We start from the raw sequence: 14,069 nt of genomic DNA on the forward strand, positions 1-14,069 counted from the left end.
GATCCTTGGGATCCTTACCAATCCCAAGAATGTAAAGGAGGCACAGCTGGTTTAGCACTATGTCCTCTTTCTTCATTATATTAAATATTTTAAATTGAAGTTTTTTGCAATAAAATACACTTGTAATCTACTATATAATTGTCTTATCCCGTCTGTCTGTCTGTCCAGGAAATCCCGCGTCGCTCATTGGTCCGGCAGCGGCCAATCAGCGCCGCGGGATTTCAGAAAAAAGATGGCGGCCGTTAGCGGCTCATCTGCGGGACGGAGGTCAGCGGCGTTGCAGCCGGGAGATGAGCGCCGCGAGGCGCTCATCTCCTGGCCGGTAACAGCAGAAGGACCCCGACCGCCGGACCCATCTGCGGGACGGAGATGCAGCCGGGAGATTTTGGTGCCAAATTTAAACCCCGCTCTGTATCGCTCTGCTGATTGGTCGCGGTCGGCGGCCGCGACCAATCAGCAGTATTGGCGCCAAATTTAAACACCGCTCTGCTGATTGGTCATGACTAATCAGCGATTTTGGTGCCAAATTTAAACACGCTCTCCAGTCCTCACTAACACGGTTCGCAGATTGGTCGCGGCCGCCGCCCGCGACCAATCACCGATATTGCCGCCAAATTTAAACACCACTTTGCTGATTGGTCGCGGTTGCCTAACGCGACCAATCAGCGATTTGGGTGCCAAATTTAAACGCCGGTCTGCTAATTGCGCCCCGTCGGCCGCATACCTATTCTAGAATACCCGATGCGTTCGAATCGGGCCACCATCTAGTAAGGACAGAAAATGTCTCAAACATACAAGTAAAATCAACTGAATTTCCAGGAGACATAAAGAAAAGTCACAGGACCATATTACGACATAAAACCCATCCACCTTTTGCACCAGAGAGACCACTGAGCTTCACCTTAAAGGGAATCTGTCACCAGGTTTTTGTTTCCCCATCTGAGAGTGGCATACTGCAGCGGCAGAGAACCTGATTTCAATGATGTGTCACTTACAGGGCTTCTTGCTGTAGTTTTGATAAAATCACAGTTTTATCTGCTGCAGATCTACCAGTTCTCAGAATGTTGAGCTCTGTATAACCCTGCCTACACCAGTGATTGGCTGCTTTCTATGTACACTGTACATGGGCAGAAAGCAGCCAACCAGTGGAGGGGGGTGGAGTTGGACTACCTGGCAGTAGGTTTACTAGTCCTCTAGTGATAATCTCCTGCTAATAAGACTGTGATTTTATCAAAACTACAGCAAGTATCACAGTAAGTAATACATCGCTGGAATCAGGGTTTTTGCCACTACATTATGGTGATCTCAGAATACATGGGAAAATGACAAATTCCCTTTAAGCCCAGTTAACATAAATCAGATGTGGAAACCACGCTTGGAACTTGTCCCATCTACATGTCCTAGATTAGGGACTTGTCGTAGCCCAATTAGCACTTAACGAGCTATACATGTAGATTATATGTAAATAGCCATAATACACACTCACTCTAGTATTATAGGTTACTCTCCTGCCCATCAATATATAAATCCAACAAATCTAATCTCCTGCAAGACTCTGAATACAAGGCCATTGTGTCCATTCGACCCCCCAGATGGCTTCAAGTTTAGCCATGTACTTTCTTTTAAGATCCTTCACTGAAGGTGGATGACTCCATTCATTTTATTGATGAACTCTCTAATTAATGGTGGAGTTGCCTACATCTGTTTAGCTGCACTTGCTTTGCTCACATGGTAAAGTACAAACTGTATTGTCAGCTTAGCCCACTCCTCCAAACCTACATCCACCAGTAGCTCAAGCAAAGAAAATGTAGGTTCCAATGGTACACAGAGAGTACACATTGCAGATAATCTTGGGCACCTCCAACTAGTAGTGACCCAACCTTGGGCATTGCCACAACGTGAAGCAACTGAACATCATCTCTCCAGCATCGATGTCCTATTTTTAACTGTTCCAAGATAACGGCACTCATATGAACAGGGACACAGTGCTATTCTAGTCTAGAATTTCCTTCATTCTGAGGATCAGTCGTGGTCCCAAAGGGTGGAACACCACCATTTATAAAGTCACTGCACAGCCATAGCGATCTGCCATTACTTTATAGGATGGGAAAACTGTTAGAAAAGGGGTTGTTCATGTATACTCTCTCCAAGTTGGGTGTGGAGAGATGTAGAGATCATAACAAGGCAACCAACCAGAAAATATAGCACTTATTTGCGGGTATTATCATACTTGCCAACTTTCATGGATGCTCATCTAGAAGATCACTACGCATGCCAAAAAGCATTTCTCCATAACCATGACCTCCACATATTTTCCACACCACATTCATGTCCTCTCAATGCTCGGTTTGACACCATGGCACAATAGACCTTTTAGAAAGTGCTGCTTTCCAACAGGTTTTAGAGGTCTTGCCAGTTCTACTTGGATTCTGTGAGGTCTCCCATTTTTCGAGAGGCCTCACAGACATTTTGAGAGAGTTGGTAAATATGTGTATTATGGTCTACGAAGGTTGAAAATATGCTTTCTCCTAATCACATCACCATAGGTCTATTGCCTTAAGATTATACGCACAAACTTCAGGTTCCACTCAGTGTATTATTACTTAAGACAATCCAGAAGAACACAATCCATTAGAACCAGGCTAGAGAAAAGTCAATGGGGTTTCCTGGGCAAAATATTGGATGGGCTCTCCCTTTAATCACAGTCAAGAGGAAACCTACATCTTAGATATTTATGGCATATCCATAGGATTTGTCATAAATGTCTGATAGATGAGAGTTCCACCTCTTCAGAACGAGGTCTTGTCCTTCGCCACCAGGAATGGAGAGACAGCCATGCATATTTTACTTTCTCCATTCACTTCTATGGAAGTCACGTAAACAATCCTGTAAATATGTCATAAATTAACTATTTTTGATAATAGAATTTTAATTATTTTTAAATGGGGGTTGGTCAAAGCTCCATTAGGACTTCAATTACCCCATTTTCCTCCATTAGTTCAAGGGTGGATGGTCACCAGAATCCCTAAAAAAACCCTTTTTTTTATGTACAGATCACCCAAAATATTCCTTACAAAGCGATTCATGATTGTCGCCTTCCTGTAATTAAACTTTTCTACCATCTGTGCACGTCGACTAACTTTTACGTTCGCACTTCTGTTTTCCTGAAAGGTTAAACAACAAGATAGTTGTAAGTGCTATTTTAATTAGCAGATCTATACGTGCCAAAACAGCATTAACGCGGAAGTGAACTCAGCATTTCGCCTCGGCTTTAATGATAAGCTAAAGCTTGTTGACTTTGCCATCTTGGTGAAACTCATTATCAGGCAAAAATATGTAAATAGCTCCTTAAGCTCCGCCATTAATAAGAGTGAGGCGTCTTCTACAGTGATGTGTGTTCAGTAATTAAATTCCACTTCTTAATTGAATAAATGGCAGCCCATTAATCTACAATAGGGAGGCAATAAATATATTTGCACCAGAATTAATAGGCAGACATGTTGGGTGATAATGGGTAATGGTTTTGTTAGAATTTTGGATTATTAATTATTTACAGCAAATTGTTTTGTTTACATTAACTTCGCTATAATTATTAATCGGTTGTCTGTATATTTAATTTTGTATATACTTAACAGTAATGAGAATGGATCAAATAACTTTTTTTAAAAAGTTTCCTCCAATCTGGAATGATTTGACCAAAGTTAAGGTGGCAATACCGGCCGAAAGCTCGTCTGGCCGTCAGATCTTTTTTCTCCGTCTAGAGGAGCCAACCGTGACCATTAAATAATTGCAAAATGGCTACAGATCGGGAGTCATTTAATGGCCTGGTTACATGTTCAGTTTAAAGAGAATTTCATTATTCCAACACAACTACATTAAGGAGATCTTTATTGATGTATGACCACATCTACATTTTCTGGGGGGTTACAGATGAGTCAGGAGACTCCTTTTTCCGCCAACATTTGGGGGCTCCAGAGATGAAAACTATCTGTCCTTTCTCGGCAATATGAACCACTCCTTTTCTGTTTGGCAGCCACCAAATACAAGCAAACATGACTGTGACCAGATGGTTGAGGGACACATACGTGGTCCGAGGCTGCAGGTTGTGCATCCCTGCTTTGGAGACATTACTGGACTTTTTTAGAAGTGTGTGATCTAAAGACAAGTTTGAGGTGCTAATAGACCTAAGATAACTTTCTGCCGACAGCTTTCTTTCCTGACTCCCCCATACACAACGTGAAGGCTAAGTTCAGACAAATATGGATGCATTTTCGAAAGGGAAAGTGGAATAAAAATGTAAGGTGCTCCCAAAGAGCTTCCCCTGGTGGCACATTCCCATTCATACACACGTGGAACTATGTACAGTATATCCTCACCAAAAGGTCTAGTTTTCCAGTAATAGCGAAAAACTTGGCACTCAGATGAATATGAATTCTTATAAATTTAATGGCAGTCCGATAATTAGTTCAAATAAAGGAGATGTTTCGGTCCTCAAGACATTCATCAGTGTACAGTCTGCTCAGGAAAAGGAGTTTAGTGAGGATAGAAAGGACACAGTATCCTTAGAGATAGATGATCCAGTACCAGAAATGGCACAGTGTGAAAAGGCGACCAACGCGGCATCCCCAGCTAGTCCCTGGACGAACCGATGGACGCCGTTTCACACAGTTCCATTTCTGTTACAGGATCATCTATCTCTAAGGATACTGTGTCCTTTCCTCACTAAACTCCTTTTCCTGAGCAGTCTGTACACTGATGAAGGTCTTGAGGACCGTAACATCTCCTTTATTTGAACTAATTATCGGGCTGCCATTAAATTTATAAAAATTCATATTCATCTGAGTGCCAAGTTTTTCGCTATCCTTATGGTTTTGGATCCTACTTGAGCATCACATTCCAGTAGTGCTACGGTTCTTCCTTTCGTTTTCCAGTAATGGCACACCTTCCTTTAGTTAAGCAATTAAAAGACAGTAAAAATATTATTAAGCTCTTGTTGGAGATGTTCAGCACAGTCGGCGTCTTTCGTTGAGACCAGCAATTTGAAAGAGAGCCGTTTTGCTTTTAATTAAATCTCTTTGTCTTGAAATTGCTTTGCCACGACCTTCGCGAGAGAGCAGCAGCCCGGTCTCGCTTTAATTACACCGCTGACTGCAACACAATTCAGTTAGCTGCCCACACAGCGCGCTCTATAAGCAAACAGCTATGGGCCACCACCGGGTCAAGTGTGACTAGATGTGTATAGATGAGGCATCCGGCTGGAAACGTCATTTGTAACTCTATGGCAAATGACCAGTGTGGACATCCTGGGTTTTTCCATTAGGTTACCTGTGAGCTGGAAGTCGAGCTTTATTATTTGCAATCACATCCATGGAATTTATGGATTTTACAGCACTGAAGGGACAAATATCCTTTTACTGGAAAGAACTCATATTAAAGGCAGTTGTATACATGTTTCTACAACTTAGAAGTCCTCCTAACCCAGTTCCCTTGAGACCTTCTCCGAAACGACTTCTCAGCAAGATGTAGGACTTTGAATATAGATAGCTGCATCCATTGTCAGACTGTGCTATTCCATATAGCAGAAAGAAAGGTCTACCAACACATACCAGCCCAACAGAGGACGAAAGAATACAACTGTAGACCTCCATCAGGTGTATGGGGGTCTTGGGATACATTTGATGGCACACAGGTGCCTTCAAAGGGAACCTAAAATGCAGTCACCATGTTTTAGAGAAGAATCAGCAGAGCAGATTGTTATACATATTAATGTATCATAACAATTAGTATAATATAGTTAATAAACCTCTGCTCATTCTGGGATTAGGAGTCCAGTGGGAGGAGCTACTCATGATTGACAGATATGTCTATATGCAGACTCACACAGGGAAGGCTGTCATTCTCTAAGAAAACCACCCACTAAACTCCCAAGCCTGAAATCAGCTGAGGTTTTCCATAAATAAATACATTTATAGATAGATATTAATTACTTACAAGCTCTAACATTTTTTACTCCTTCTCTTACTCCAATAATTTTTGATGGGACAAGTTCCGAGTGTGGTTTCCACATCTGATTTATGTTAACTGGGCTTAAAGGGAATCTGTCATCAGGTTTTTGCTATGTAATCTGTGAGCGGCATGATGTAGGGCCATATACCCTGATTCCAGTGATGTGTCACTTACTGAGCTGCTTGGTGCAGTTTGGATAAAATCCTTGTTTTCTCTGCTGTAGATGTAGCAGTCCTATAAATGCAGAGCTCTGTATAGCCACGCCCACACCACTGATTGGCAGATTTCTGGGTACACTGAATTGTCAGTGGAGGAGGCGGGGTTACACAGATTACATGGACTGCCTGGCACAGGGCAGCAATTCCTGCACTGATCACCTGATGAAACACTGACTGTATTGAAACTACAGGAAGCTGCCAAGTGGCATTTCACTGGAATCAGGGTCTATGCCCCTACATTATTCAGCTCTCAGGTTAAATAGCAAATTATCTGACAGATTCACCTTAAAGGCGTTGTCCAGTCTAAAGTGATGTCTGCAGCCACTCTGTGTGACTGCAGACTTATAAATTCCGCCAGTGCACGCACTGTGCACTGCGGGGATTCTGAGCCGGGAACGGCGGTGATGTATATGTTATGCATACTTCCGGCCAGAACCTGACTAGTGGAAGGGGCCTCGCTCCATACACTTGTATTGAGCGAGGCCCCGCCCACTAGACAGCCGTACGCGTCACTAGATGGGGCGCGGCCTCGCTCTGTACAAATGTATTGAATGCGGCTGCGCCCTCTAGTCGGGCTCTGGCCGGGAGTATGTATAACACATATGTGCCTGTCGATCCGGGCTCAGAAACTGGCAAATCTCCGCAGCGCACAGTGCCTGCGCTGGGGGAATTCATAAGTCTGCAGTCACACAGAGTGACTGCAGACATCACTTTACACCGGACAACCCCTTTAAGCACTGCATATCATGAAAATTAATTTTTATGTAATTTTACATTTTTTTGGGCAATATTTGGAGAAAATGTAAAAGGAAACTAGTATTTTTTCATCGCCACAAAAATGTTAAATTGCATTCCTATTCTGTAACAATTATTTTTATATAAATATGACATATGCTTTTTTTTTATTTTTGTAGGAGACGGGACTAGAAATAGTGGTTTGGGCGGGTGGTGGCTTTTTTTTCTTCTTTTTATCTATCTATTTAACTTATTTGCTCCTTTTTATTATTGTGTAGTTCCCCTGTAATTGGGAGTGGCATATTACCCCAGTGACAGGGGAAATTCATTTTTTGTCCAAGTGGCTTTCACTGACCACAGATATTATACCAAAATGGAAATAGGAAAAATCAGGGTCTCAGCTGTATACCATAACAATGGCCTCGGTATATCAGTGTAGAGTAATCATGGTATAATGTAAACTGCCTACCGCCAACCTACAACATAAGCAGAGTAATTAATCACTGAAATAATGTATTTAGTTAGACTGCTGTCCTACATGATTCATTGTATGTTTTCATTCTCCCAGGCAACACAATCTATCCCTGTGTCAATAAAAGGCTTTTAATATTTTACCACAAGATCTGGCCCATCCTTCGTTTGCTATTTCAGCTCTTGAGTAATGCTATTCATTGAGAATATATCATATATTCCACAAATCCATTGGAAATGCCTGCAAGGTGAATAAAAGGGACTGTCTTATTTGCACACATCATAGTTTTGGATCACTGCCATCTTACAATGCTGAAATATCCTAGACATACGTTTTAGTCTATACAACCCCGATGATTAAGTGTCAGATAAGTCAAGGGGAAGGTCTCAGACTACTGATCACCATATTACCTATACACGACAATCACATGCAGATAATCTGAAATATCCAGTACGGTACAGTAGCTTGACCAAGGCGCTGGTCATAAATGTCAATCTATGTTAGGATCAACCCTTTAAAGAGGTTATCAAGTCTAAGTAGAAAAGTCTTCTGCAGTCACTCCATGAGTCTACTGAATCGTGACTGTGTTGCAATTCTTCTATAATCCCCGTATAGCTCGGCAGTTGCTTATACAGTACAGACCAAAAGTTTGGACACACCTTCTCATTTAAAGATTTTTCTGTATTTTCATGACTATGAAAATTGTACATTCACACTGAAGGCATCAAAACTATGAATTAACACATGTGGAATTATATACTTAACAAAAAAGTGTGAAACAACTGAATATATGTCTTATATTCTAGGTTCTTCAAAGTAGCCACCTTTTGCTTTGATGATTGCTTTGCACACTCTTGGCATTCTCTTGATGAGCATCAAGAGGTAGTCACCGGAAATGGTTTTCACGTCACAGGTGTGCCCTGTCAGGTTTAATAAGTGGGATTTCTTGCCTTATAAATGGGGTTGGGACCATCAGTTATGTTGTGCAGAAGTCTGGTGGATACACAGCTGATAGTCCTACTGAATAGACTGTTAGAATTTGTATTATGGCAAGAAAAAAGCAGCTAAGTAAAGAAAAACGAGTGGTCATCATTACTTTAAGAAATGAAGGTCAGTCAGTCCGAAAAATTGGGCAAACTTTGAAAGTGTCCCCAAGTGCAGTTGCAAAAACCATCAAGCGCTACAAAGAAACTGGCTCACATGAGGACCGCCCCAGGAAAGGAAGACCAAGAGTCACCTCTGCTTCTGAGGATAAGTTTATCCGAGTCACCAGCCTCAGAAATCGCATTTTAACAGCAGCTCAGATTAGAGACCAGGTCAATGCCACACAGAGTTCTAGCAGCAGACACATCTCTACAACAACTGTTAAGAGGAGACTTTGTGCAGCAGGCCTTCATGGTAAAATAGCTGCTAGGAAACCACTGCTAAGGACAGCCAACAAGCAGAAGAGACTCGTTTGGGCTAAAGAACACAAGGAATGGACATTAGACCAGTGGAAATCTGTGCTTTGGTCTGATGAGTCCAAATTTGAGATCTTTGGTTCCAACCACAGTGTCTTTGTGCGACGCAGAAAAGGTGAACGGATGGACTCTACATGCCTGGTTCCCACCGTGAAGCATGGAGGAGGAGGTGTGATGGTGTGGGGGTGCTTTGCTGGTGACACTGTTGGGGATTTATTCAAAATTGAAGGCATACTGAACCAGCATGGCTACCACAGCATCTTACAGCGGCATGCTATTCCATCTGGTTTGCGTTTAGTTGGACCATCATTTATTTTTCAACAGGACAATGACCCCAAACACCCCTCCAGGCTGTGTAAGGGCTATTTGACCAACAGGGAGAGTGATGGGGTACTACGCCAGATGACCTGGCCTCCACAGTCACCAGACCTAAACCCAATCGAGATGGTTTGGGGTTAGCTAGACAGCAGAGTGAAGGTAAAAGGGCCAACAAGTGCTAAGCATCTCTGGGAACTCCTTCAAGATTGTTGGAAGACCATTTCCGGTGACTACCTCTTCAAGCTCATCAAGAGAATGGCAAGAGTGTGCAAAGCAGTCATCAAAGCAAAAAGTGGCTACTTTGAAGAACCTAGAATATAAGACATATTTTCAGTTGTTTCACACTTTTTTGTTAAGTATATAATTCCACATGTGTTAATTCATAGTTTTGATGCCTTCAGTGTGAATGTACAATTTTCATAGTCAAGAAAATACAGAAAAATATTTAAATGAGAAGGTGTGTCCAAACGTTTGGTCTGTACTGTATGTGAATTTCATACATGTGGTCACATTCCGACTAGACTCTCTTCCACCTCTCAAAGTTCTTGCAGAGAAGAGTCTAGTTGGCATGTGACCGAAAGGATGCAAATTGTATACATGCAGTCACTTGACCACCCACTCATGGGAATCGTGACACTGAGCACATGGCGACAAATATTGATGCCACTCTGATTAAAGTCTGATAAGAATAAGACCCTACACTTAGTTGCAGTAAAGATATTTTTTATTGACCTGTCAGCATGTCATGTTCAAGGGTACCAAACTTTACAAGACAGCCAACGTTTCGATCCTCATGGACCGTGATCAGTAGAGAGCTGACAGCCTCAAGCATTATTGTCTACCACTGAGCACCACCATCTACTCGGGGTGCCGACCATAACCTTTGTATACAGTGACTGCTGGCTTATTTTTAGACTGAACGACCCGTGTAAATTGCCCTGACGCCATTCTGATGGTCCTGGATGGTCTCTATTTACTTTTTGCAGTGATATCGTGCATATGTCCATGTGACCACTGCAGCCAATCGCCAGCCTTACTGGACTTGTCCCATACATACAGGACTTCCTTATGAAGCCAAAGATTGTGAAGTTACCTAAACAGAGACCAGCCGGGACACCCAGGACAGCAGAGTTGTCCACTACTGGGGTTAAGTAATCAACATCAAATCTGTGGGGTTTCGACACGCGGCACCACCACCGATCAGCTGTTACCTGCTCCGGACAGGTGTGTATGCGGTCGAAATAGCACAGATAGAGGACCAGGTATCGAATTCCCACCCGTTCTGATATTACCTATCCTGAGAATTAATCTTTCTATACATATCTATGGACTCTTTCAAGCAGATTTGGTCTTTCAAACATAATTTTACAGCTCCTCTAAAAAATGATAAACTTTTCCGTACTGATTTTGGGTTATACTATATCTAATATACCAGACAGCGACGTGTGTGTTCCCCGGTTATAAAAGCTATTAATGTTTTATGAAATCTGGTCCCAGCCTAATTTTCTGCATAATAGAAGGGATACGTTGTATGCGGCTTAGATGCTCCTAGGGGACGCCAAAGGGAAGTTAGGGAAATAAATACCAAAATGGAAGAAAAAAAAGAAAAATCATGCTGGAAGAAAGCGTTGCTGTGTAATAACGGAACTGTTCCTGCTGCAGCTACACTTCTCCGGTCATAAAGCGGCTCTTAATTTATAGAGTAATAAAATGAAAAGCTTATATCTAACGATATTAAAGATCCCATTACACCATCGAAAAATCCCTCTATTATGCCGCATACTGAATCCACAGATGTGCGTGGTAGTAAAGGAGATTGCGGCGTTGTCTTGAGAAGTTTAACTGGAGAGCCTTAAAAGTAATGTCCATCATTAAAACTATTTCTTTTCTATCTACGCATCCAAGCTCCCTTTTTTATATACAGAGCTTAGATGCAGTGTAAAGGAAAAAATTGCCACCACTAGGGGGAGGTTATACATAAAAGAAGACTTGTAAGGAGGTTAAAAGTGGCCAGTTTTTCATCTCATTTTATTCCAGCCCCTCTCCTGAGTATTCCGGTTTTTGTTTTTCTAAAATCCGCCATACGGTTCCAGAGATATTAGCCTTTTCAGTTACTGCTAATTTTTATGATCTTTACTAAGTGGGTGTGGCTCACTGGATCCTTGGGGGTGTGTCTTTGGGTTGTTTTGCATAATTACCCTGTGAGTCACGCCCTGTTTGTAAAGATAAAAAAGATAGCACTAAATAAAAAGGCCCATATCTCTGGAACCGTATGACTGATTTAAGAAAAACAAAAAACAGAATACTCAGGGGAACAGGGGGAATAAAATAAATACAAAAACTGCCCACTTTATACCAGGGTAACTTTTTTCATTATGACACTGAAACTACATTTCCCATCATGCAACAGTGCAGAGCATCTCAGATTTGTACATTACTCCCTTGTTGTGAGCTCCCTTTTCTCGCGCCTTTCCTTCGTTTAATGACTTCTTGATTTGCAACAAATTCATCTGATTATTTGCACTTTTTAAATCTATCTTTTATTGCTTAGTTAGCTTTCTAATTTTTACGTCAATATGGCTTTTCCAGATGTTTTAGACTTGGTCATCAAATGTGACTTTTTTTTAAAAAGTCTAAAAAATTGGCACAAATGTAAAGTACTACAGTCCCCACTGTCACAGGTGTGTCAGAAGTGACAGACAGGCGCCCTGCAGTGGGTTGCAGGAGATCTCTAAGCTTGGCATTGCAGATACCTTCTTAGAGGCTGTGTCTAGGACCCAGCTGCTACCTCCCTCTGGCTAATTAACAATCTGGTGTATAAATACCTGCTGTGTCCTAGAGGGAGGTGCCGGTGATATTCACTACTCCTTGTGAAGGCTTTAGCAAGAGCAGTACTTCTTTCTCTCTGGAGCTTGAGGTCGTGTGCGCATTTGTCTGGAGTCATCTAAAGATAAGCAATTTCCCCGTTGTCCTCCCTTGTTGTCTTTAGTGTTCAGTGGGGATCGACTAGTGCTCATCTCCTCCCTTCCCTAGCCTTAGCCAAACGCCAGGGAAAGACAGGGCGAGGTATCCGTATGGTGAAGAGCCAATATAGGGTCGTTAGGGGAGATAGGGTGACACTAGACCAGACTAGGAGGTCTACACTCCCCCCTTTCCCTAGAGTCTGGGCTCCCTTTCCCTCTTCCCTTTGTGTTGCACTAAGTCTTTCCCACACCATGCGTGACACCCACCTAGAGAAATGTCATGCATGCTAGTTATTTTGACGTTATTTGTTTGCATCATCTTGTAAAACGTGCAGCTTTTCGTGCCAAAAAAAGCGCAAAAACTAGGGATAAAAAAGCATTTTTTATTTTCAGCGAAAGTCATGAACAGAGTGCGCCATTAGAAAATCAGCATTTAATCCATTTAGAACTGTGACTACACAGTACAGCGCAGTACGGTACTTTTAACACTCTAAGGTTTTTAATGTTATTTTTGAAGCTAAAGTCAAAAAAAGATAAAAAAAAATAAGTGATCGTTTCAGTCTTTTCTTTCCAGGTGCTTTGTATTTATGACCCATTCCTGTCTTTGTCATCAAAAACTGCATAAAAAAAAAGCTGAATATGGAAACATATCATACGAATTTCCAATAGTATCTTATCGCTGAAGATATACATAAATAATAGATGATGAAAAAAAGGTTCTTATCTATAAAAAGCCTTGATAGGAAATTCAGGAGAATATAGGACACATCACAGATCCAGCCGCTCCAAGCTAAACCTGTATTCATACCAAGCTGATTTCACACATTTCCATTTCCTTACCTACCTGATAATAATGATTACACAGAGATAAGAAGCCAAATAAAGTCCGTCTATTCTCCAGGATGGGATTTTATTCTGATCATACTTTACAGACTATAATAAGTATTGAGCATAATGATTATAAAATCAGATGACACTGATATAAAGACAAGGGGGGAGGGGTCCCATGGGGTTTTCCGGTGTTACCCAGTTAACAACCAGCAGCAATCTGGAGAAATTAAAAGGGGAGACTTCACTTTTTTCCAACCAACATAGCACCTGTCATAAGATCTGTCATTTTTATAAACGGGCTTATATTTCAAAGTGTTCCTAATTTAAAGGGGTTGTCCAGGCTTGGGGCTCTATTCTGCATTCACTCTATCTGACTTCAGACTAGTGAGCCCTTGCGCTGTCAGGATCCTCAAGGGCCGCTGTTGGGAGCATGTGGTCACATGACCTCAAGCACGTAATGTGAATACATCCGGCCACATTTCGACTAGACATGTCTGGCCATCCTCAATTCACTTGTATTGAGCGAGGCCATGTATGTCTAGTCGGCATGTGACTGCACGATTGCGGTCATGAGACCTCAAGCATGTAATGTGAATACTTCCGGCCACATTCCGACTAGCTGTGTCTGGCCATCCTCAATTCACTTGTATTGAGCGAGGCCGTGCATGTCTAGTTGGCATGTGACTGCACGTCAGTCGCCGCCTCCCCCCAGAGTATCCTGACACTGTGTGCACTGTGAGGATTCACAAGTCTGCGGTCACATAGAGTGACTACAAACTTGAGCCCCAAGCCTGAACAAACCTTTTAAAAGAGAATGCCATCCAAGAAATGATCATTATTTTAAGGCTATGTTCACTTGCAGTGTTTTTTTTCTGACAAAACCTTCTCTCTTGGCAGTAAAAACTTTCTCAAATTCAGTCAGGAAAAAAAATAAGCGTGTGTACGAGATTTCTGAAATCTCATTTGCTGGTACTGCCAAGGCCATGTTCAGACATGAGTTTTTACATCAATACTTGTAAGCCAAAACCAGAAGTGGGTGATAAATACAGAAGTGGTGAGGTGTTTC

General features: G+C 41.9%; 1 protein-coding gene across 2 annotated transcripts in view; it reads right to left on the reverse strand.

Moving 5' to 3' along the window:
• ADAP1 (ArfGAP with dual PH domains 1) overlaps nt 1-14,069 on the reverse strand; it is a 163,734-nt gene that overhangs the window by 130,861 nt on the left and 18,804 nt on the right. Inside the window, exon 2 of one of the 2 annotated variants that reach the window (XM_073648046.1) lies at nt 7,575-7,671. The exons of the other annotated variant lie outside the window; for it this stretch is intronic. The gene's annotated coding sequence lies outside the window, so the exon portion shown is untranslated. The remainder of the gene's footprint in view (nt 1-7,574; nt 7,672-14,069) is intronic. 2 annotated transcript variants of the gene reach the window in all.

Source organism: Phyllobates terribilis, unplaced genomic scaffold (assembly GCF_046119375.1).
Source record: "Phyllobates terribilis strain yellow unplaced genomic scaffold, ASM4611937v1 Scaffold_9__5_contigs__length_417890890, whole genome shotgun sequence".
NCBI lineage: Eukaryota > Metazoa > Chordata > Amphibia > Anura > Dendrobatidae > Phyllobates > Phyllobates terribilis.